This window comes from Cuculus canorus, chromosome 4, assembly GCF_017976375.1.
Source record: "Cuculus canorus isolate bCucCan1 chromosome 4, bCucCan1.pri, whole genome shotgun sequence".
Taxonomy (NCBI): Eukaryota; Metazoa; Chordata; class Aves; order Cuculiformes; family Cuculidae; genus Cuculus; species Cuculus canorus.
In genome coordinates this window covers 29,262,048-29,288,651 of record NC_071404.1, presented here as the reverse complement: position 1 = coordinate 29,288,651, position 26,604 = coordinate 29,262,048, and the positions used below count along the sequence as shown (strand labels likewise).

Genomic DNA, 26,604 nt, shown 5'->3' with positions numbered 1-26,604 from the left:
GAATTCAGTTATGCTTATATGTTTCCTATACATTTCTGTAAAACAGACCCCTAAACTACTCAACTCCATGCCACAGCAATGCAGGTAAAACAGTTGACTAAATTTGTAGAAGTGATGAGCTGTTTTGAGTGTGCTTGGTTTTGTGCACCACCTGTGATACTCCATAGAGGAGGAGCTTCTTGGTTACAATTTATATCCCGTGTTCTCAGGAAGCTTGGTTATGGACCCATTTCCCAGATTTTACATGCCATAATTAAGACTTCCAACTAGCTTTGTTCAGAAGGATATGTGTGTGTTTGTATATAGATATTCTTCTACTGTCTATATGTGTATATATATATAATTCTTGTAGTCAAACGACTTTTCAGTGAGTAGAATACTCTTGTCAGACTACTTTGGAGGCAAAATAAAATACAGATAGGGAATGTTTTAACATTGTTTTAATATTACATAAATCCTTTGAAAGAAGCTATTTTTACTGACAAAGTATTAATCTGTTGAAAGAAAATGTTTTAAGTTTTCTAACTGGCTGACAAAGGGTTAAAATATCTTAAGTGGGCTTACCATATCACATGAGAGTTAAGAGTATCTTTCTGTATTCTTGTCAAATAAATGTGTTTGCATTTGGTCTGAAAAATTGCAAAGAATTGCTGTTGTGGATCTCATTTATAAATCATAGATCTCCCTCCCTCATCATCTGAAAAAGCTAATGCTTTGTACCCTGATAAGAGTCATAAGAGCTTCTAAAATGAGCACTTAATAAAGAAATGGCTTTCTTAAGTAAACAAATGTCCACACCTATAAAACTTGAAAAGCCTTGTAGGAAGAAGAGGCTAAACATATTAAGTCAATGGGAACTGTTAAATTAATGTTTTATGTACAAACCCAGAATACTTAATGTAAAGTAACACAATGTATAAATGATTGTAATGGGAACACACACACATGCACACTTTATTTTGTTAGAAGTTTAAACAATTAATAGTTTTTCCTTCCCAGATGTCTTTTGAGATGCATATTGATATTATACGGCGGTTCATATCTGTTAGCTCGTGCTTCAGAAGGGCAGCATGATTCTCTGGTATGAACAGTTGACATCAGTGACAGCCCATGTCCTTCACCAGCCCTGGGGTATCCCTGTACAGAGCTACAGCTCTGCCTGTCACTTGCCTTTCTTTCTCTGTGGCTTTTCTCCTTAAAACGTAATATTAACTGCTTACTCGCTGTAAAAGATAACATAAACCGGGTCAGAAGGCAGATGCCCTTGCTCCCTGTCAGGATGCATGGAGTAGCTGCAGGAAGACACTGTATTAACAATATTGAATGACTCATCATTTACTCTTACACACATAATTGGGCTCCAAAAGGCAAAGCTTCTGTGATGTGTACTCCCAGCAAGTCCTTGCTTTGCTGTATGCATTGCTCCACTGACAGCGAGCTGTGTACTGCCTGATTTATATTAATGGCAGGCTCTGCTTTGCATTCTGTACTTCTTAATGAGATTATTTCCATCCTCACCAAGAGAAAAATATCTTTTTTCTGTTATTACTTGCACAGGACAGGCTGAGTCACACATGAAATGTGTTTGTTTGGTTTTTTTTTAAACACTCTTTGAAAACCATAAGAAATGTTTCCAGTGGGCTGGACAAATCTTTTAGCTTATTAACCTGCAGAAAAATGGCATGCACTGTTTTGGGTCAAAGAAAGTGAAGGATTTAAGCAGTCTTGGCAATAGCATCTTATAACATATTTTGAGAGACAGGTACCTGTAAGCAGTGCCTTTTTAGGTGTGACTTCTGTGGTCACAGGTAAGCAGTGCAAGAGTGGCAGATTCCCATAGTCTGTCTTTTTGCCCTCTAACTACAGAAATCCCATTAGTGGTGCCCGTTCATCAGCCTCCTGAGAGACAGGCTAATTGGCAAGATTTTGTTGAGTACTGAATCAAGTGTGTTATTGTAGTGTATAGTCTCTGCTAACAAGCTCATTAATTTGTTGTTAGTAGTGTGTTGCAGGACAGGCAAAGTCTATGTGAATGGAGCTAGGGAGGTAGGCGTCTCTGTGCTCTAGCATTTTCTTTTCTATCCATTTTGTTCATTATACTACCCATAGTTTTTGATAAAAATATTTATTTGGTGTATTTTTTCGATGCTTTCAGTTGAGATGGTTCACTCAGCTTGTCATAGTCTAGGTTTGAAAAGAAAGGCTTTTTTAAGGTGATATGTCGGGTTACCTAATAATCTTAACTAATTTTACCCTTGCTATAGGTTTGGAGCAGGACTGCATTTACCTTTGAGTTTATCTGCATTCACTAATTATATTAGAGCCTTTAAGGAAATGAGCATTGCCTTAATTTTACAGCACAGAGCACAGCATCTTGTTGTGAGTGCTTTACTCACAGGAACTGCTTATCACGGTGGCTGTTAGCTCAATGGCAATGAATCACCTATCAAATCTCTTATCTGCAAACCAGTCTGATAGTGCCAGCACTGTATCTCTGGTTTTGAGTGTGATTGTATTAGTCTGTCAGCTTAGATTTCTTCATTTTTTTGGAGAATATATCTGATTATTTCCTACAGAAACAGCAAAGAGAGAAAGCAGAGAAACAGCACAACTGAAAATTAATAAAAACTTTACTGTGGGTGATATCCAAAATTAACAGTGGGGCTGCCATGTTGCATTCCCTCTGTCTCCCCACATTAATGAATTGCATATTTCACTTTCCACTGGCCCACACACTTCCTGGTATCACAGACATTTCTGGGCACAGGGTACGTGCACAGACATACAGGTGCACACCGAACTGCTTTTTCCCACGGTCTGGGTTGTCTGGGTGTCAGTCAGTCCCAGCCTGGAAAGCAGATAGTCCCACTGGTGTGGTACCGATCCCTTACTGTAAGCCTAACCTCTCGGTTTGTTTTGTGTCCCACAGAATATTGTAAGGGATTTTTGCCCCAGTGGAAAAAATAAAGTTTGGTGAGTCTTGATACACTTGTGAAAACATGTCTTTACGGCTGTTGCCTTTAAATTGCAGCTTTTACCTCAGTCTGCATCATCTGTTCTTAGACATGGAGCTGTTTGAAGGCACAACTGTGTCCAGAATCTGAGACTAATATATTTTCCAAAAGCATTATTTTCAGTTGGAATGTAAGTATATTCTCAATTTGATTTTGCTTACTTGATGAAAAACAAGGTGCTGTTAGTTTTCTTAGCTGTCAGGTCAGCCAAGACCAAGGTGTGGTCTAGGACTTGACTCCTTGTTCTAATTTAAGATTTTTATCTCCTGCCTGGTGAAATTGAACTGGCAGTGAGTTAAAGAATTCTCAGAACTCTGTGCTGTTATTGGCTGTGTTTTCAATGAGAACCTGCACCCCCAAAGGAAGCTACATAGAGTGATAATGTCATACAAGTTGATTTGGGCTCAGGCCAGATATAGAGCCATGGTGGATTTTTGTTCATTATAAATTATGATATCATTGTTTGCAGATGTATAGATTCACGTGATGCATCATTTGCTCACTTAGAGAAAAGAAGGCGGGCTCAGCTCTCCTAGGTTAGAAAAACAGGTCTTGTTTGAAGGCAACATGCTGATTCAGCCAGAAAAAATTTTGTGGAATTTTACCTCTGCAGTAGGTCATGAAGAATAATTTTAAAAATCAAATCTGGTTTGTCAGAGGTGTGCCTGTACTTACAGTCTTGCATCTTCTTGGAGATAACCAGTTACCTCTGCTTAAACAAAGTTGTAACCCTAATTCTTCTCTCTCAGAGAGGTGTAAAATATTAGGATTTAATCAAAGTGGTTACTGCTACCTCTACTATCCCACAGGTATGCATTACAAACAAATGGCTCAATTGTAGCAGGTGTTTCCCAAATGTTCCCGAGTCTTTTGGGGAAAGGGAGAGAAATTTCTGCTAGTGGTTTTCTTTCTTTAGCTTTTCCCTAGTTCGTGTCTCTTTAGCTAAGTTACCTTTTATTGCCATGAAGTTTCTCTGGGGACTTTTTCTAAGAAGACACCTCTTTGGAAGCCCACCTGTTTTACCCCATGGCACCATACTTGGGTACAAGAATATTGAAAGTCAGCATACTGTAGGGAAAAAAGGGGATTTGTGCTGGAAGCTGTCTGCTGGCTGTGGTGTTCCCAGCTCAGTACAGGGTAATGTGAGGGCTGATGTAAGACACACTGGTGTAACAGGACTGCTTCCTTCTCACTTGCCAGCCATCTCCCCTCAAAAAGCAAAAGAAAATAACTTCCTCTGCGCCTTGAAATGACCTGCATTACCTAGTCTGAGTCTTCTGTAGCATTTTCTTCTCTGCATTTAGTCTTTCATGTATTCTTAATTAAAAAGGTAAGCACAGGAGGAAAAATGAAATTTCTCTCTGGATGTGCACCCCTGCGCCACCTCATCCCAGGGTGCAGACCTTTGTGTGCCTTTCAGACAAATAGCCTATGATTCTGTCAGTGTTCCGTCGTGTTGCCTGCAGAAATGAAGGGCGCTGCACACACGTAAAACTTGTACAGTATTTTCTAATGAAATATGACAGCCTGTTTGTGCAGCTGTGTCTAATAAGGCATGAATACAGTTAAATGCTATTTACCTCCTCACAGTTTGTTTGTTTGGAGTATAGAAATGTTGTACATTCACATTAGGCACTTCTGTATAGAAATCTGACTTGGACTATTGATGTGAAGTATTTCATAATTTCATAGCAGGTTAAAACATATGGTTGTAGTTACAATAAATAAATGGCTTAGTCCATAAACCAGTACCATTCAGCACATCTGTCAGGCTGATGTAGGTTCATCCTTTAGGAGAGTAAAATGTAGGTAACAGATAAGTAATAAATGATAGTCTGGGTCTCTGCCCGGGGAAGGGAAAAGTTTCAAATTCTTTTTAACAAGGGCATTAGTAAGGGGAGAGGAAAAGGTAACATGCCAGAGATGAGAAACTGTCCAAATACAACTTAATTCTATACATAAGTTTCTCTTCTGACCCGTCCCTAAGTCTAGGGAAAGTGAAATAGCTGCTAAGCCATAGGCAGCAAAGGATTCAGAAATACTCCGTAGCTTTATCTGACTTGCCTTCACATAGTAGTGCTACCTTTCCTGAATGGAGCTGAAGGATTCTTCTCTGAGAAAAATAAGGAACATTTTCTTTAAGTTTTTTGAATGTTTCTGTTTTTCTCTGAATTTTGTAACCCAGTATTCTTCTGCAACACAGGAACAAAGATAACACAATTAAATCTGGGAAGATGTAGGTATCGTATTGAGTGAGGTTATCAAATACTACAGCGATTAAATATATCTGTTCACAATATTGCTTTTCAGTCATCAGTAGGATCAGTGTGGTTAAAACAAAGTTTCCACAAGTCACATTGGCATGGGTCCTCAACTGCCTTTTTATTAACGGATATTTTAAAAATGGCTGTGGCGTCCCTGGTGACCAGGCTCTCGCTGGTTTGATTTGGTTTTGTTCTATTTTCTTTTGAAAATGTATTTCAAAAAGCATTCATTCTTAGATCTGTTTTAACAGATACAGTTATGAAAAAGCTCTGAAAATTAAAAAAAAAAAAATCAAAAGCTAAAATTCTTGGTATCGTGTACCACTGCCTAATGTTCATTGTCTGTAATGGACAGTTGCTGTAGCTGGGAGTAAGTCTTCTGATTGTGACAATATAATACATAGGAATACATTTCAAAATACATGTTCTTGTACCAAAAGCCAAGCGAGAAGCTTTCCTAATCTTCTCACTGGTCTTAACTGAATTATCCTGCTTCCCCTCTCTGTAGAATTTTCTCCATACTGTAGATTAATTTTCTATCAAGCTTATTTCCTTTCTGGAATAACTCAAAAAATACTCAGTATTCAAGGAGTCAATATGCAACACTCAAGTACCCTGTATTCCACAGTAGATCTGGAGAGCTTTGGAAAAACTCAGGTAGCACCTTCTGTATCCATTTATGTACTGTTTCTTCAGCTTGTATTGGCGAGAGGTTGGCTTTTGCCAGAATTACTGGAAAATTTATGCTGCTTCTCTTGGGTCCCATGGAAAAAAGTGCTGTTTGAGAAGCTACCTACTGCAGGAGAGACATGGTCCGCTGCATCTTTTCATTGCATCTACAGAGATGGCTGCAGATAAACAAAGATGTGAGCTGCTGCTTCTTCAAGGGAGTGTCAATCACGGACATAGGCAAAGTTTTGCATTGTCTGCATACTGGTTTAGTTTCATCTGCTTGTTCGCTGCAGGGAGGAGGTTCAATGTACTGAAGGCACATGTACCAGCATTTAATTGGTAGGAGCCTTACTGCACGCATTGGCAACAAACACGTAGAGTGGGAAGCCACTATGCTTTTCAGGGGACTTAATAGCTGGAAAGTCTATTAGTACTGATTTCACCCAGTTTTTGCAGCTACATGGAATGAAAGCTTTTCTGTATTAATTCAGCCTGCGTAAGGCTGTGAGTTTGAACTCCAAATGTCAGCATCCGCAAATGGTTTGGGTTGCTTCTGTGAAATTAATTGTTTCCTCGCCTATCACTGTTTGCATTTGTGTTTTATCCATATCCTGAGCAAGATCCCTATTAGAAGTGATCACTACTAGAAAATAAATTATTTCTTTAGTATCTGATGAATGGACTTACAAAAGTAAAGATAAGCGTGAAGCAGTGTGCCATTTCTTGTCCTGCTTCCCTTCTGTAAGTCAAGAGAAGTTATGCAGTTCTAAGGCATCAGTAAAGCACTCTTGCTGGGCACTAGTTATCTTTTCCTTTTCCTGCACATGCTGTTCATAGGAGTTTTGTTTTCGTAAAATATGTAGAAGCAAAGGATACTTCTAAATCTTTTAACTCTTAAGTATTTTCAGTAATGTGTGGCAGAGGACCTGAATTTCTTATATGAAAATAAAAAACCTAAACACCGTCTCACAGAGGGAACAACATATTTCATACAGATGGGTTCTCAAACAACGATGGAAACAGCAACTCATGGGTGACCAGATGACCTGTTTTTCTGTCCTGAAGAACTAAAATAATTTACATATTTTTGTTTTAAACACATTTGCATGTCATCTTGGTGTAATTACTGGCACATTGATTCAACTTTATTGTCACGTTATTCTCTCACATTCAAGGGCCACACATGTTCCACATCTGGTGAACACTCAAAAGCTTTTTGAAAAACATCACCATGGTTTTGTTCTTAGAAATGCTTAAGACAAATATCATGCTTCTGCATCTACTTCTGCTGTTGGTTGCAAACAGGGCGCACTGGGCTGTGCCTACTGTCCAGTTACAAAAACACCAAAGCTAACATAATACATTTCCTGTTAACCAAAATGATTAACTGTCTGATTATCGGTCCTTGTTCCTTGCACCAGAATGGCCATGCATCTGTGCACTGGTGAAATCAGAGAGGGCTGCACTGAATATGTATCTGTTTATGGTCACTTTCGTTAGACTAGGCAATGCGGGGGGGAAAAGGGACAGCAGGAAGAAAACCACTGCATTTTTAGGAATGAGTAGGAACCCTCTTTTATATAGTTAATTATGCTATGTATAATCCTGCTTTTGAGGACAACACACCTTAAAAACTGCTAGCATAGTATTCAATGTCAAAAGTCACCAATAAGCTACTACTTAAAACATTCTGGAAAAAAAATGAGTATTTTCCTACAGAACTGTTGTGGTTTGGTACATTGCTCGATGTATTTTTTAGTGTGACTGCATGACCATTTACCGCGCTTCGTGACGATGATATTGCATTTATTGTGAATCTCTCGTGGTGTGAAGTATAATTGTTCTGAACACCATCTGTTTAGAATATATGGCTCCCCATACCGAATCAGTTGCATGCAAAGGAGATTGCAGTGTGCTTTTCGCACATTATTTATTATGTAGGGCAAAGTTAAAAATCATGATTAGCATCTTCTTACATTTCACCCTTAGGTGCATATAATATAAAATCTCATTTGGAGGTACCTAAAGCCAAACTCAAACCTGAAATGTTTCGTTGAGCTTAGAACGAAGGAGAAAATATTCTCCTGATTCAATAATGGACTTCATTTCTCTTTTGAGACTTGACTTCTGACACTGAGAGAAGGCCAAAATAAAAACCAGAGTGAGTGAGGGCCCCGACTTAAACCTGCTTTTAATTAAGCTTTGTAAAGAAGCTTTTCTGCTAAAACTCTCAGGTTGAAGAGTTCATGCAAGAAAAACCTCCCTGTGGCTTATGAACAGCCAATATAGGGACACTCAAACACACATTTTTTAATAGTTTAAACCAGAAAAAAAAATGCAAGTGAAAAAGTCCATATTATATGTTTAATGCAGTTTTTAGCAGGCCACTTCTTTTTCCAGTTGCCTTCTTTTTTATTATTCTGGGTCTCAGTTTAAAACTTAATGCCGATGTTTTGATGTTAACAAACATGAAAACTAAATTGCTCTGGTTTCCTTTTTTTCTTAATTGCACATAAATCTGACCCAGTTAGGCTGGACGCGGTTACAGTGTGTTAGAAATGTAATACACATTTCAAATCAGAATCCTTGCAGCAAGGCAAAGGTCAAAGTAATTTTCTTGTTTGTTTGTTTTTAAAGGGATTAAATAAATGTAATTTTACCACAAAGAAAATTATAGGGCCCACTGCTCAAGTGTGGCTTTTAAGTCCATGTTTAAATGGGAGTAGACAATCCTGTCTGGAGCAGTGGGAGGGATTATTTCAGCAGTAACGGCTTTCTGTGCAAAGTGATGCTCATTGTGCAAGACTCCTGCTAGACCACTTGTGCTATCAACCCCAGACAAGAGCTTACACCACACTGAAATAAAGCTGTGGCTTCACTGACAGGCCGTAAACAAAAAGGGGTGGGATACAGTTAATGGCAGCAGTATAGCACTAAAGAAAAATAAATAATTCCTTTTACTTGCAACTGGCAAAGTCCCAAATCCTGAAACATAATCAATCATCCTTGATGACTAGATGAGATCATAAACTGAATGAGGAAAAATAAACTTGACTTTAACTGAAATTGTGATTGGCACAGTAAAAACTAACTTTCACCCAAAAAAATGTGTTCTTCTTCCAAAACATTTCTAATTGCTGCCCTTCCCAACTCTTCCCCACCCATTGCAGAACTTCCAAGTGCTCTTCACTGTTGGTGGACCTCATCCTTCCACGTCTGTTTCAGCATGTGCCTTTATTTTTTTGTTGAAAGGCAAACTGCTTTTGCATTTCTTCCAAAAAAACATTTTAAGTGTAGTCTTCCTATAAATGCTGAACATCATGTTATTCATAACCTCATAATTCACCAGTCTGCCAGCTGAATAATGTAGCAGGCATGGAAGACTGAGGAGCAAAGGATGTTATACAGACCAGGAGAGCCATTCTGATGAAAATCTGTTGGGGAAAATCTTCCTGAGAAAAATATGTGAAGTTTCTTTTTCAGTTCTTCACACATCTATAGCTTATTATGAACAAAATACACACCCTAGGGAACGCTTATATACTGTCAGGATAATTGACTTGATATTTTAATTTTTACAGCTGTTTATATATCACACTATGATTTTTTTACAAAGTTTCTGTATAATATCCCTTGAGAGAAAGGTTTGTTCTTCATGAGCTGATAGGTTTAAATATGGAAGTTAAGTTCTGGAAAGTTGGAGGCCAGTAGAAATAATACTAAAATTCTACCAACAGTATGAAGTCCTGAGGTTGTGAAGTTAGATTTGGAGCTGGCAAACTACATTATTTAAACTACGTTATTTAAAAGATAAAGCAATGTGTCACTAATATTGTAATCAGGCAGTGATCATTGCCAATTATTTGAGAAACGTCAGACACATGGTTAGAAGAATTGTTTTGACACTTTTTTTTTGATAAGCAATAAGCAAGGAAGTTTAGTAGTTAAAGATCATTGGTTTAAAGGCACTGGTATGTCCTAACTGTTCATGGCACATACGAATCAAGTTGAGAATATCAGTCTGGTTCTTAAAGGTCTAAATGATGCCAAATTGGGTAGCCACGTCTGCCCCCAGGGTGTCTGAGTGTTGGAAGCGAAGCAGGGTCAGCCCTGTTTAGCACTTGGATGGGAGACCACCTGGGGAGCGCAGTATTGCAGCTACAGTACTCTCAGTTTCCACAGTTCTTGTAGCTTAGGGGTGGCCCCAGTTAATACTGGGATGGCACACCACCTGGGGACAGCCCTTTAATTTTGGCCTCAAGCTCCGACAGGGGAGGTTCAGGCTGGGCATCAGGAAAAAAATTTTCACAGAAAGGGCATTGGGCACTGGAATAGGCTGCCCAGGGAGGTGGTTGAGTCACCTTCCCTGGAGGTGTCTAAGAGATGGGTGGACGAGGTGCTGAGGGGCATGGTTTAGGAAGTGTTAGGAATGGTTGGACTCAGTGACCCAGTGGATCCCTTCCAACCTAGTGATTCTATGATTCTATGAAATTGAGTAGGAAGGGAGCTTGGGATACCCCCTAACCTCTTGAGCTTCTGCATACTTACTTTATCAATTGTGTAGATAAGGGGGTTCACTTCACCATGTTATCGGTCTGCCCCCTTGCTCTAATATGAATACACTGAATTTAATTATGTAGCTATGGGCCTGGGTTCAGACATCCCCTGTGATTTCTGATGTGTAAAGTGAACCTCTGCTGGAAATTAGCATGTATTACTGATGAGTGTTGGGAACAAACTACATGATTGATCTTTTCGATAGATACTGTGAGAAGTTTCTTTTTTCCCCCTTAATTAAAAAATGTATAAATGCTGACTCCAACTTGCTTTTGTTATGTAGTGTTGAAATGGTGGATCAGTCTTGTGGATTCTATTTATTTATTTATTTACATAATAAGATTCTAGAGGAAAGTTATTGTAGACTGAAATTTTAGTCAGCATATGACAATGCCACGTTATTTTATATGGAGAGAACTTTTAAGTTGAGAACTTGTGATTTTGGAGGAAGGTCTTTCAAAGACTCAGTGCTGGTTGCAGCTTACAGTACCAGAGGAACGGAGCCAAAATAGTATTTTAACTCCGTTTTTTTCCCAGTCACACGTGTCAATTTTTCTGGCTGCGTTGGTAGGGAGCTCAGTGTGCAGCTACATATTTATCCTCTTATATGTGATCACAGTCATGTAATCATTCTTGCCAGAAAGTGGGACTTGAAGTACAGAGGAATTTGAGACACCCAGTGTAGATTTTGTGGACATGGAGGTTTTGACAGTAGTTTGTGAGACACTCCTCAGCTGTGACAGTGCACCAGAGTTTGGTTCTGGCAGTGCCCTGCTGTTATCTAGAGGGGGAAGCACGGCTGCCATGCACAAGGGCCATACAGCTCTTCTGGGGCCCCAGTCAGTGTCCCTTGAAAGGGTAGCTAGTAAAGGTTAAGGGTAATGTGTCATTCTGGGGTGTGCTGTTTCAGTTCTGTTTTCCTAAAGCTGCCACATAAATTTCTCAAGTGGTCGCATATTGAGATTTAAAGACCTGGTCTTCTAAATTCATGGCATTTTTAGGTGAGATGTGAAATGCATGACCAAATGTAAGGATGAGAACTAGCAGAGTGACCCTTTAGGACCAGTTCTGGGTTATTTGGCTCAGTATTTGCCAGTCTGCACTGCAGAGAAGGGCTCAGAAAAGAAAATGGCTGTACTGTTTCCAAGAAGAGCTGCTTACTGCTCAAAGTCAGGTCAGCTCTTGCAAATCCCATTGATATCTCAATCTCAGGACACCGAACATGTTTGGACATCCCCGTAATCATGCAAAAATCTAGAATGAAGGCATAGCTTTGCTAATTGTTTTGCCATTGCCATCATCAAAGTTGCCTTTGCTGTATGGTTTCCATACTCATAGCTGCAGCTTCAAAGCCTGTTCTAAACTTAATGGCCATCCCTGTACTCTTGCTTTCACTCTTTTCCTGATGTTTGGGTTATCATTGCAGTTGGCTGATTGGTTGTTGTTCAGTTACCTACTAGTTGTTCTCAGGCTGAATGTTTTGCTCTTGGTATAAAATCAGGATTGCTCTCTGCACAGTGTGCTGTAAGGTTGTGAGGTTTAAATGATCACTAAGATAGTTAAATAATTGTTTTTCTTGTTCCTCTCATAATCCTCCAAGAATTGAGTACTGAGAAGAAAGAAAGATTCCAGGAGCCACTTCTCCTGCAGGAATGAGGAATATGGATCTATGTTTATTTAGAGTATTTGTACACTCAATGGACTGGTTTCAGTGTTGGGGATCTGGCGAAGAAACTGAGCTGGCTTCTCCAAGAAGAGTGGAAGCCATCGAAGGCAGTGAGTATAATCTAGGTAGCTGCGTTTTTCCTTTTCTAACGCTTCTGCCACAGATCACCTAAGTCCTCGCAAAAATTCTGCTAAACAGAAGAAAGCTGTTGCACTTAATGTGTATGTTGCCTTTAGTGGCTAATGGAACATTGCTGCGGTATATTCACATCATCTTTCATTTCAGACGTGATTCATAGAGCGACTTCTGTTTTTTCTTTGAGGAATTTGGTTTGTCAGAGAAACATCTGTTTTATGTAAATGAGCAAGGAATTCAGTACACGCAAAGATGGTTGCAAAATAGTACATCCACGGCCTCTGCATCAGTGTTTCAGCTATGTTTTGTAAAACCAAACTTTTATTCCTTCTATAAATGCCACCTCTTTTCCAGTGTTCAGTGTCAATGAACATGTTTTCCTCCTGTGAATTTAAAAAAGAGAGAGGGAGAGAAGGGAGCGTGATAGAGCTTGTAACGTAGCCAAATTTTCGCGAAGTTCGGGGAATTGCTGCAGGAGGCTGAGGTTCAGCCTGGATCGGGCGCCGCTGCGGCGGCTTCTGCTCCCTCTGCCGTTCCCACAGCGCCACCTGCAGGGCCCTGCCCGCAGCCCCGCTTCACACTGTGGGGAGCGGAGCGCCTGGGATGGGCCGTGAGCGCCCGGGTACCTGCCCCACTTTTTTGCGTTCGTTAATAACGGCTGGAATCCTCAGCATAAGAAGGATATGGAGCTGTTGGAATGGGTCCATAGAAGGGCTACAAAGATGATCAGAGGGCTGGAGCACCTCCCGTACCAGGATAGGCTGAAAGAGTTGGGGTTGTTCAGCCTGGAGAAGAGGAGGCTCCGAGGAGACCTTACAGTGACCTTCCAGTACCTGAAGGGGCTGCAGGAAAGCTGGGGAGGGGCTGTTTACAAAGGCTTGTAGTGATAGGAGTAGGGGCAATGGGTATAAACTGGAGAGGGGCAGGTTTAGACTAGATGTAAGGAAGAATTTCTTCACCATGAGAGTGGTGAGGCACTGGCACAGGTTGCGCAGGGAAGTTGCGGATACCCCATCCCTGGAGGTGTTCAAGGCCAGGTTGGATGGGGCCTTGGGCAGCCTGATCTAGTGGAGGGTGTCCCTGCCCACGGCAGAGGGGCTGGAACTGGATGATCTTTAAAGTCCCTTCCAACCCAAACTATTCTATGATTCTGTGAACTGCACGTCCAACAATCCCATATATTGACATCCGGGAGTGTGTGTGCCAGTGTACAGCCTTTTACTCCTCTTGCATAAAGAAAGCTAGCAATTCACTTTAATAAATTCAAAGCACCATTAAGTGCAGAGAAACAGTTCTTGTGTCAAAGTTTAACTCTTTATTTTTATTTTTTTTTGTCTGGCTCAGGCGCGATCGTGTTTTATTAAAATTATTTTGGTGGCATTTCTGTTGCATGTTTTCTGATGTGGAAAAACAAATCAAAACCCACTTATCACATGAATCATTGTTAAAGTCAGCAGTAGTCCTCTGTGTAAAATCTGCCAGTAAAAGCCGGGAGGATGGGGATTAAACCTGGAGCACATTAAATTAGTTCCAGTCTATCCCGACCAGGCTCTGCATTGCTTGCTTAGGCAGGCAAAACGGAAACAGGCAGTTTATAACAAGGCTGGTTTAAAAACTGTGGGGTTCATTTGAAAAAGATTTATATCCCCCACTTATATAAACATTACAAATGTGGACTGCAAGCAGGAGGCAAATCTTTATCGAAATCTCTTTAAAAGCTTTTTCGTTGTGAATAAAATGGACAGCATGTACTCTTGTTTGAAGACTCGCCAATATTTGTACAATAATCTTTTCTCAATGCTCTGACTAATTAAAATATGGCTCAGGGTAGAACAGCAAGACCACCAACTGGTAATTTGTTGGGATCTGACAAAAGTGGCAATGGCTGAGGTGGCGCAAGAAAATTATTTGGAAGAAGGAGAAAAGATTGTCCTGACACTAGTTAAGGTTTTCTGTAGTGGTTATTTTAAAGAGAAAACAATTGTATCTGGATTTATCTTCACCCAGTCCCCTTTCTCTGGTGGATGCTGCCATTCTTAAACAGTAGCATGGAAATTTTGTAGGGTTTGTGATCTTTGCTAGGACCTGCAGCACTATCTGCTGGGAAGACTGGAATGTTTGCTCCAGGAAAACTCAAAGTAGTCTGGGACAGGAGGGTCCCAGCTGGTGGCTGGAGTAGCTCCTTACATTGTAACATTTGGGGGTAAATTAATTGTAATGGTGTTATTTTGAAAGTTTATTTTTAGAAGGATTAAACATGCATTAGTGCAGTAAAAAAATCTATTTTTATTTTTAGTATTAACACATAATTTTATTTCTAGCTGTTGCAATGCCATTTTACTTTGTTTATTTAGGGTACATGTTGTAAGAGTTGTCCATATCCTGGATTTAACAGAAAGTGCTTTTCATATTTCATTTTGATGCTAATAAACAGTGTCGAGAAGAGCTTTGTAATACTGTTCTGCCTTCCAAAATGAGATCCAAATCTCAGATAAATTACTTAAAGTGTTTTGTGAGTTGTAATATATAACCAAGATCCTCTGGATTCTCTCATTCAGACTATGGTTTTTCATACCTCTTTTTTGTTGCTGTGGTGTTTCCGTATGGTATATCACTTATGCCCCAAATATCTGATGTACACGTCCTGAGAGCAGACTGACAGACTGCTCGTTAGAAAAGCAGGAGCTCTCTGTGTTTTCAAGGTGGTGAAGAATTTTCTAGTAGTTGCCAAAAAAAAATTAATATTTTTCTGCTGTTATAGCGTTATAGTGTGCTGCAGTAGAAACAGTGTATGGTAGAGGTTCGAAACACCCCAACCATGAGGTGTGGGGAGCCAGATAAGAAGAACAGAAATTATATCAAAGTGCTATATTTTCACTCTTGCAAGAGCTGATGTGCAAGAGAGACTGTAAGGTAGATACATACCCATCCTGGCTTTTGAAAAAGAAGCCTGCTTATACTGAGCTCCATCCCATAGCTTAGATGGCTATTGCTGCTTCAACTAAAGAGGCTGCAGCAGGCGCAGAGGGTGCCTGAGCTGTATTGGCGTCAGCGTACCACTTCCAGTATATGTGGGGGCTGCAAAGGGAATTATTTACTGCACTGAACATTATTACTCATACCTGGGACTCAGCGTCAGGCTGTCAGAGCACCTGAATTAACACTTGGTAGCACGAGGAAGCTACCACTGTTTACAGGTGGGGAAAAGTGAGAAGCTTACAGCTGGATATGGGGATGGGCATCAGACTTCAGAGTCTCAGTCTGGTGGCAGACTGTTAGGCCAGGCTTCCTCTCTCTCCGACCAAAGAACACAGTGGGGAGCTAGAAAATATCTTGGTACGTCAGTGTTTAGCATATTCAACTGGACTCCTGGGGTGTTTTTTGGTTTGTTGGATTTGTTTTGGGTTTTTTTAACATTGCACATACAACCAAGGCTTTTTGCCAGTTACTGAAGTCTGAATTGCAAATGTTATAATTCAGCACATTTTGGTATTATCCTGAAATAATTTAAAAAAATAGTTAATACAAGGGTAGCTTAGAATATGTCTGGACTTATCTTTAAGGCTGGGAATTTTTTTTTTTAGTTAAAATGGCATGGAATATGCATTTCTCCAGATCATCAGAGTGAAGACTTGAACATAAGAAGTCCTTTCTGCATGAAGCAACTAGGAAATATATGTGAAAGTAACCAAAAACTTCTGAAGTCCTTAAATGTTTGGAATGACATGCATGATTTAAGTGTTTTTAGATATTGGGACCAGATGTCCTGTGCTCCAGTCAGCTCCCTTTGCACAAATGTGATATCATGAGGGATAGTTATGCTGACTCAGGCATTCAGCTGAGTGGGAGGGAAATCCCAGGGGGACAGAAAAAACAGGATTGTTTTTCTAGTTGTGGCTTATGCCGGCCAAACAGATGGGAAGGAGGTGTGGCAGAAGCAGTCCCTGGCAGCCAGGGCGCCCTCATATGGCCTTTGCAGCTGGCAGAGGGAGAGCAGCTCGATGTCTTCTTCATCTAGAGTGAGAAGCCAGCTGCAAAACCAACAGCAGTGCCACTCAGCAGAGCCTGGCCCAAGGGGACAATGGCAGTGGGGAGAGGACTTGCTGCATGCCAGCCACAGGAAGGACACGTGGGCCAAGAGGCATTAAGCATCATGACTGACAAGCAGGTGTTGGGTGTACACTTTGTAGTAACCAACATCCTAATAGCTTGGGACATGCAGTCTGTGCACCACAGCATGCCAATACCAGTGTTGAGGATTCTTGCTCGGTTAAAGAGCTGAAGGAACAGCTCACAGGCAGTTGAGTTAAGCTTTTCTTGAAGACTATTAACTTATAGAAGAGGGAAGGATTTCCAATTTGGGACTTAATCTGAGAATATTAAAAGAATGGGATTTCAGATTATTTTCACTGTAGCACTACCACAGTGAAAAATAATTGCTATTTTGCCTATGTCCAAATTTCTCTTTATGTTTTATATTATACTTACGATCAGTAGTCATTGTGGCTGCTGTTCTCACATGTTTATAGGGAAAAACATATATCCTTTGTTTTGCAGTATCACTGTTGTTTCTGCTATCCACTGTTCTCCAAAAGATGATAAGATAATTAGTTTTTAATGGCAGGGGAAAACTGTAGAGGAAAGTAAAGATTTTAATCTGATATATTTCATAGGATGAAATGAGATGTAGCTGTATATTTATGCTTGTTTTATTCTTCCCAACCTGAAAAGGGGAAGGAAAGGGTTCCTCCTTGTGCAAATCATGCCACAGCAAGAGTCCTCCAGTGAAGATGTCCTGTAAATGAAAGATTCCTTCCACACACAAGAATGGATGAGAGGTTCATAAGTTACAAACTTACTCATGCGTGTGACATCTGCCTTTAATCATCATGAAAGCCCGAATCCTGTTTAAGGCATGGTGAGCCTTGTACAAGGGCTAGAAATGTCAGTACTCTATTGTGATAACATTTACTGTACTGATTAACAGCCGTGGTGCTCTGCAGTGGACTGATAATCTGCCTTTGCATGTCTTTGTGTTGCCGTTCTGTCTCCTTCCTGTGGTTCCAGCCGGGACTGTGGGCAGAGTAGTAGGATCTTCTCCTGTGCAAGCCTCCCATGTCCATATATTTTTGCTTTGTGGTTTTATGTCATACATTATGTCTTTGTCTATTTGCAGACCGAGATAGAAAGTATTTTAAAGACAGTGTAAAATATTTGAAAGTTAGCTACTGTTTGAATTTGTATCTGTAAAATGCAGTAACGTGATCCAGCATCTTAGTCTCATCTGACCATCTTGTGCAAGTTGACATTTTGAATGGCTTTCAAGTTTCTTGGCACATAGGAGTTTCATTTCCTAGTATTTTAGCAAATTCCAACAGTTTTTGGCAGGTATATTTATCTTAGTGATAGGTTTCCACTAAGTTTCTTAGGTTTTTTTTTTAAGAAAAGGAACAGAAGAAAAGGAATGAGGAGAGATAATGCTACTTTGCTCAGATCTACATCAATTTCCATTGAAATTGTCAACAAAAAGCTGGATTCCAGGGATAGTGTGAAATGGGATGTATATTAGCCAAATAGTACCCTTATTCATCATATTTTATGTAGTAGTATAATCTCTAAGCATCACTACGAGCTTTCAGGTATATGTTTGGCAGTAACTTAGTCAGAAACTTTATTTGTACAAAACTTTGGTGCAAACTGGCATTGATGCTTGTGCCAATGTATGGTAGATGTCCTGATTTTCTCTTAGTATCAGACTTCTTGGGGCAGAAGTTGATTGGATTTGTTTAAAAAAGTTTAGTGGTGAGGTAACACATTTACACACCAAAAAGCTAGCAGCAATAAGAAAGCAAATGTATTACAAATGAACCCAAACAGTGGGCTCCAAACTCCTTTTGTCTTTCAGCTATTAGGAATAGACTTGTTTTCCTATTTTGCCCTTGTCCCAGGCCATCTGATTCTTTTCATTTGTGGTACCAGTAGCCACCATGGACTGACCCATCACCAAAGGTCTGGAGGTTTCCTTGCAGCTCTGGGGAGTTTCTGGGACATCTGATGTTAAACTTGCACAGGAGTGAAGGATGATACAAAGGACTGAGAGAGAAGAGGTGCCTCAAAAGGCAAGCATGTGGAGGAAAAGATACAGGATTGGGTTATTTTCACTGTGATACAGTCTCCTTGTGTAACTCATTGCTGTATGCTAGCTCTCACAGCACGTCCTGTATTTCAGTATGTATTTCCTTTATCCTTTCTGCTATTTCTAAGTTATTTTTCCCTCACAGTTCACAATTCTTTTCACTGCAATTAAGGACTGTGCCAAAAGGTTTATAGTTTTATTCACCAGATGCAATAAAACCTCTGCATAAAATGCATGAGATCCCTAAGTTTGTATTTTCTGCTTCTTTTCTGTCCTTTCACCCTCCAAAGTCTTTCTGGAATATGCATGCTACTGAGAGGATCTCCACTAATTTGAGAACTGGAAAAATCAGTTTCAACTTCCCTTGTTTCTCTTGTGCCTTTCTTGACTAGGTTCAAGAGTTGTCTCCAAAATTTTCTTCTGCCTGAAGAGACATGCATAAACAGTTCTTCTTCCTTTTGATAAGACAGCGATCTCTCACTCTGAAGAAGTATACTCTTTTAGTTGCTTTGTAACTCTCTCCAAAATTATTTGTGAATAAGTCCATTCTAGATCAGAAAAAAAATGTAGCTGAGCTAGTTTGCCTTTTCCAACCATACTCAAAAGCAGCTGCCTACAGAAGATTAAGAGAATAGGACAAAGTTATATGATACTCTCCCAGTTCTGACCATTCTGAGTTCTGGAACAGATGTGGTTGCTGTGTATGTACTAGTATTTGACAGACATTTTTTCCCCTGTGAGTTTTCCCATCATCTTTGTGAACTCCAGTAAGAATTTAGCAGCACAACAACCTTTGGCAAGGAATTCCACATCTGAGCAAATTGCATGAAGAAACTACCTCTGTTTAATTTGCTGTTTAAACTGCCTTTTACCAGCTTAGTTTATTGCCCCTAGTTCTTGTATTGTGAAAAAGAGTAAGCAGTCAATTCCTACCTGTCTTCTCTTGTCCACTTATGATTTTTTTAGACCTTTTATCCCCTCTGGTTCATCAGAAGGGTTATAGCTAGTGAGCTAAGCAGGGATTTGTGTCCTTTTCTTTGTCCAGACTCTTGAATCTTTTTTAGTAATCATTTCCCAGGACAGAATCCCCTCCTTCTGCAGATATGGTCTGCACTATTGAATGGCTGATTTGGTTATGCTATATTTTGCTTGATTTATACTCCTTGTATGTGTTTTCTGTCCCTGTGGATTCTTATCCTTTGCTTTGTAGCGACTGAACGCTTTCCTATTGTTCTCCTCAAAGCTGATGTGAACTTTAACCTCTTCAGATATTTTATTATCCACATGCCCTTTTCTCAGTATTGAACCCCTACCATTTTCTGGCAGCTTTCCCAATATTCCAAGGCTTATGAAAACAAATCAGCCCCCCCCCCCAAAAAAAAACCACACACACAAAAAATCCTGACATTCTGTAGCAGCAAGATCTTTCTCTGATACACGTTTTATTTTGACTCTGCCTGTAATGCTTTTTCATTCTTCTGACACCACTTTTGCCATGCTGATTCGTGTTTATCTGGAGCATGTCTGTAGAAGCCATCACAGCTAAAAGCTTTTGACTGAGTAGGTTGGAAGTACTCCCTTTTTAACTTGCTGATGAGTCTCTTATGTCAGACATGCAGTTATTTAAGTAAAATTGTCCTTATCCTTGCAAAGCTTTGTCTAATAAAATCCAGACTTATTAAATATCCTTTTTTCAGTATCCTGTTGCTGGTGAGCCCCCATGAACCCATTAAAATATCTTAACACAGCTGTACACTTAGATGGTTTCCAAAGAAAGAGAGAAAAACTGGACTGTATGATGTAATGATACATTGCCAGACAGCATAACTCACTAGGATGAGGTGATTTCTGCACTGTGGAAGATTAGATATCAGTGATGTTTTTAGAAGCTTTTTGTGATGGCGTTTAAATTTTCTCAAAATATGTGTAAGTCTTGAAGTTCTGACACAGTAATTGAATCTGCCTCTTGTAACACATGGAACAAAAATAACTGAAGAAGTTGCAAGATGATTGAAAACAGGAGATTGCTGTCAAACAGCTATGGTGCTGCGTAAAGACAAGAGAAAGATGATAAGAGGGAATAATTAGGTTGTTCAAAATAAAATTTCTTTTTATGTGCTAAGGAAGTTAGGTTAAAGAAAAATACTGAAATACACTATTTTGTCTATGGTTATTGGTTGAATCAAATCATTTAGGTCATCATCATGGGATAGGGAGTTATTGGCTGAAAGAACCATTCTGGGCTCTGCTCTTGTTCTGGTTTTAGGAATGATAGGGATCAAACAGCTTGTTTTAAATATTTTTGTTGTTATCACATATTAAGCTGTTAAGTGTCAGCAGTATGTTTTTGGAATTATGCAAGACATGTTTAAAAAAATCTCTGACCAGAAGAGCTTACAAATATGCTTTTTAAAAGCTTTATGTTGGAAGTTAATTTTTCTTGCTTTTGACTCATCCTTGTGTTTTGCAGTGAGTACTAATAGGGATTCAGCAGGTATAAATTGGCAACAGACTTTTGATGTTTGTAGTGTTGACTGATAGTCACCAATTAAGAATCTGGCCATATGTCAGTGTATTGAAGAAGTTATCCAAAGAGCAGGTGATTATTTATATAATTTTCTTTTATATCTCTTGGCAAACTTAAACTCTTGTTCATTTAGGCTTCAAGACAGTACTGTTGCCTAAGGAAGCAGTCCAAACCTTGGCCTTCATGGCTAGTGTGTTTCTGTGGCCAAGTAGTAAACTCGAGCAGGGAACCACTCTGGGTAAAATGGTTTGTTTTAGTTCACAGTCACAGAAACACTTGAGCAGATGGAGACGGAAGAGGCTGCTGTGGTGGGTAAAAGGCAAGAATGAAGGCCATTCAGGAGAACATACATGTTGGACCAATGTGAATCTGTCTCTTTAATGATGTGAACCAGATTAAAAATAGCTTCTACAAAGTTTACAAATTTTCTTTTATTTGCTTTTTGTTTATTTACTTTAGAATTTTAAGACTGTCTACAAGGGCAGCCTGGAAATTGTCTGCAATTTTGAGATATAGTTCCTGGGGCAATGCACAGAGTGGGTGATAAATGCAGAAAAGAGGACAGGAGATAGATTTGGCTCTGTTAGGGATACTTCATTAAAAACAAAGGAGTCATTTAAGAGCAATAACAGGGGAAAATGGTCCTAGATGTTTTTACTGTTTCCTGTGTCTCTCACTAGCAGTTTAGTTCTCCACTCTTTTCTATATATATGTATTCTGCAGAAATTCTGTATCATCTATCAAGTGAATATAGACACGTGCTGCCATTAAAGAGAGGAAGATGCAGTTCTCTGGGTGTTGACGGGGGCAAGTCATAAACTTGTTTTGGTCCCCAACAAAAGGCAATGTGAACTTTTCCTTATCTTTAATGACTTAGCTTTTTTTTTTTGACTCTACAGTTTGTTGCCAGCATCTCACACCTCCCCTCTCAAGTTACTGTGAGCTTTCTGGGTGTTTCGACTGTTTTCCCCTAAGGCTAAAGTTTATGCCTTCCTCCTGTAAGGCAAGGCTTTGTCAACCCTCCCCAGCTGGAAACATAAGTTTGAGACTAAAACTTTTCTGGCATCCAAAGTCACTTCCTGCAGAAGGAAGTGTACAGACGGTGTACTTCAGTTATCAATATTATTTTATGCTCTTCTTAAAGAGCCTGCCTGAATAATTGGATATCATATATTCTGACACTGACAGATTGATGGGTTTCCTAATAGTGAGAGTGTAGTACTTCGAAGGCCTTCTTTTTTCGTGTTTTGAGTTAGTTATTCTTCAATCATACCCTACGGATATTTAAAGAAGACAAAGAGAAGATACTTTTTTGTCAAAACCTACCTAAGTCAGGAATTATACTGGTTTCTAGAGGTTCATATGGGAAAACAGTATTTACATGGTAAGACCATGCTTACTTATTTATTGTGTCAAATCACTAGTCACCCATAGGGCATTTTATGAAAACAAAATACATGAAATGATTGTTTTTTCTGGGAGTAGGGAGTACAGACATCATCTCACCCATGTGGAAATTTAGCACAATCAACCCCAAATCTCAGGTGGCCAAATAATGTAAAACAGCAAGTAACAGAACTGCAGCATTTGATTTAAGGGCAGCTGAGCACTGCAGGCAGTTAAGACTCCTCCCTAGCTTGGCAGCGCCTCTTGTTTTCACTAAGATGACTACTGCTGCACAGATCTGTTGCCATCAAAGGATCTGAGATGGTTTGGTATAACCACAAGGTCCTCCCTTGGTGTTGTTGTCACTTTTAGCAGCTAGAATATTCTGCATTTCTCTAGATAGCAGGGGAGCTAATACTCAGTGTGGCAAAATCACAAAACACAAAACATCAAACCCAGGGAAAACATGACAAATCAGATAGAGCAGCATTGGGAAGCTGCTTATCCCACAACTCATGAACCCTAACTCACGAACACCTAAGTTATCAATACAAGGAAGCTGCTATTAAATAGATTTGTCCAGAACCACAGGATAGCAAACGAACTGTGGGCTTGTGAGTTTCCATTGATCTTTCTGCTGGTTTTACCTGCAGCTAGGCTTGGGGCTTCTTTTTAAGTTTTGGTTTTCTCCGATAAATCTCCGCACTGTTGTAAAGCTGTGTGGTTCCCATTCCAAAAGTTCTGTTAACTCATGCGACCTCTGAAGGAATTAAACATGTTTTGCTTCCTAAATGGAAAGTCATGAGAATATTTACAAAGTGAAGTAGTCTCTTAAGATTTATATCCTCCTTCCTCCTGGATTTTAAAAGAAAATAAATTCTGCTTGCTTGAACTTGATTTTTGTTTTAATATTTTTAATGATGTGTTGAGGACAGTGGGCTGGAAGCACAGGGATTAGAGTGCTCGGTTCTCTTCTCAGTTTTGTCAGGGACACGTGTTAATTCAAGTAAACTCTGACCCTCCTCTTCTTTTCCTCCCCAGCACACTGTTTTCTATTGTGTAAAATATGTCTAATGATAAATATGACTTAAGATTCTTACTGTTTTATTTAATGCTGAAAATAATGTCTTTCACAGAAATGCAAAACACTTTTTCTTGGCTTTATTACTCTTCCTGTATATCCTTTAAATCACATTTTAAATGTTACTTTTGAAGAACAATATCTTATTCAACATTTAAAAACTGAAAAAAAAATTTTTTTATACTTTTTTCACTATCCTCCCATCTGCCAAAACTTGGGCTGTTTGCAAAAATCAGCAAATTGACGTCAGTTCATTTACCCCTAGGAACAGTAAATTATTACACAGCTTAAGTTATAAAAATAAATAACTAAGTATGGTAGAGCAAAGTGATGGCAAACAACAAAAATCTATCACAAACTCTCACTGGATTCTGAAGAATATATGATTATAGCATTAAAATGTCCAAACAATGCAACTGAGCAGAAGGCGTTAGAGCTTGGGCCTTAGCTGGCACTGCTTTAAGCTGTGTTAATGTTTTTATACAGCCTTTGGAAAGCTCAGAATTGACCTGGTTTTATTATTTTTATTGGCTCCCTTGATAATAGACAAATGGGGCTAACCTGAGGCCAACATAACCAGCAGGAAATTTGGGTCATGGGTAGTTACATTTTTAAAACTTGTGTTTTAGGGTCGTTCAGTCAGGGTAATTGATTGATTGCTAGGCAGTGCGGGGAACTTCTAAATCATTGGAGGTGGCCAGATAATGACAATCTGCCAGTGGATTTTATTTGAGGCAAATTTCCCAGCTCCCTGTGGAGCTGTGCTCTGCAGCAAGGCTGCAAGTCCCTTTTCTTTTTTTTCATGCATGCTCCAGACCAACTGGCCTGTTTGGACAAAATAGCCTCTGAAACTTGGCAGTTCCATTTGAAGTCCTTTGTAGCACCATTTCCCAAGAGATAAGGGAAAAACATTCCAGCGAAGTTCATACCCCAGAAAGACCCTGCATGCATTCTGAAGTTAACGGTTTATTATAGCTCTTTAATTTTTTTTTCTTCTTTCATTTTTACTTTGAAGATAAGAGGTGGCAATTGTTGCTCTAAGTCGTTGAGTTTTAGCCTGCCCATCAGTAAATCATCCTGAAAGTTTAGACCAAATTTTTTTGTATCATGTATGTTTGAAAGTTTGCCAGAGATGCTGTACACGTGTATTTTCAGGAGCTACTGTCAGGAGCCATTCAGGAGCTACATTTCAGGAGCCATTGACCTACTATTTGCACAACCACGTGCATCCTCAGTGCTCCAGGCATTTGATAATTCATGCATGCAAAATTGTCCATCCTTTTCAGGAATTCATTTTTGGTGTTGCAGAGTATGCTAGGAGATAGAGATGGGATGAGGTAGAGAGTTTGTGTGTTGAGAGAGGAGGGGGGAATAGATAGTATACCAGTAGGTGAAGTTCTGTATAATGTGGTATAGTGCTTGCCTCTGCTTAAAAGTGAATTTAGATTAATATAGATTGATATTTGTCATCTGCGGCAGATTAACTCCACATGTAGGTTAATCTTCAGTTCTTTGTTTTTAGGTGGTGGAGACACTTGTTCATTGCAGGTGGCTCCCTGCCAATAGCTGCATACCTTTAAATTCCTTGAAGTTTTGTCTTCTTCCATTTTAAGGATCTGAATGATCTGATATTTATTGTACCAGTATACAGATGAGAATTTGTTTGTGCCACTTTTCGAGAAGAGAACATGTACTACTAAACTGAGGGAGAACTCAGTCGAAATTTGGGAACCAATAGCCTTGGCTTGAGGGTGGCCCAGCTGCCCGCATATGCCAGACTGCTGTCAGACACCGTAGAGTTGCTTCCAAGGCAGAGCAATGCCTGGACTTGCTATGCCTATGATTTAACACTCCCTGCTCAAACAAACGCAGGGTGCCAACCCCTCCCAGATTTCTAAATGTTTCTTTTTGGCTCCCAAGTACTTTTGACCACTGTAGCTTTGTAATTTACTACTTCAAGTCCACAGTGTGCACTTACTGTTAGGTTTAGCGTGCGTGTAGTTAGAAAATTCTTCTCTAAGGTATGTATTCGAATAAGGAACATAACATCTGACCACATTAAAGTCCCTTGAAAGATGGCCCATTGCAAAACTGGTGTACTAGGAGCAGGGTGGGGCCCACAGTCCATAGAAGCGTTGTTTCCTATAGCACAGACTGGAGAAAAGTTTTTTGAGGGCTCGAGTAATTCATGCTTGCTTTATGATCACAATCTGTGGAAGATCAGCGTAGGTATAAAAATTACAGTTCATGAGATGCTTGTTAGTGTTTCTGAGATTGTAAAAGGACAACCAAAATGAAATGCAGCCAAAACCAGGACCCACTGGTGTTGTCTGGAGTACACCAGGAGATAAAACTTTTAGTTTCCACATTCCTAAAGTTAGACTCTGAAATCCCTGCCCACATTTCAGAAAAAAAACTACTCAATTGTCAGAAGAACAGAAAAACTCAGAACTGAACTAAATGTAGATAAAAGCAGTGCTAAACATAATTGAATGATTTTGTTATTATATGAACCTATGTCTTTTTCTGGTTTGTTTGGTTTGTATTTTATTTAGTTATTTTGAATCTGTTTGAAGGGTATATTTTTGGCTGTGATGCCTATTTACCATGGCTAGTCTGTTTGAAGTTACTGTAGTAAGAACCAAGAATAAATGTTTGCAAATTTGACTCATTGTTTTATAGGCAATTTGGTGTTCCACTGTCCACTATGAACTGACCCACAGATTTTCACAGGGAGCTGTTTGGCAATCACAGGGCAAGGGGCGAGGTACTGAGGGTGGTGTTGCAGGACATGTCTTGGATGAATCCAGCTGATCACTGACATGGAGTGGGGAAAGCTATGCTTCGCCCCTCTCACACCTCCCTCCTTGCACAGAAGCAGCATGCTTCTCCGGCTTACTTTGCACTGGCCCTGCTTTTCACTTGATCCCACTGCTGAGCTGCAAACTAACTCATAGCAGAAAACTAGTGTGTGGAGAGTTCATGTGCAGGAGTGTGTATGCAGCGAGGGGGGCGGTTTGCTGCTGCAATTGGTCGCTGTTCTGTGCTGAGCTGCAGAAACCACATGGTGGATCTAAATTCTAGCCCTGGTGGTATGTGATGTGGATGTCAGCCTGGCACTTCAGGGAATTCATATACGAAGTCTCCTTTTTACAACCAGAGGAAA

General features: G+C 39.7%; 1 protein-coding gene across 1 annotated transcript in view; it reads left to right on the top strand.

Moving 5' to 3' along the window:
* SCFD2 (sec1 family domain containing 2) overlaps positions 1–26,604 on the top strand; it is a 201,706-nt gene that overhangs the window by 59,110 nt on the left and 115,992 nt on the right. The gene's annotated exons all lie outside the window — the stretch shown is intronic.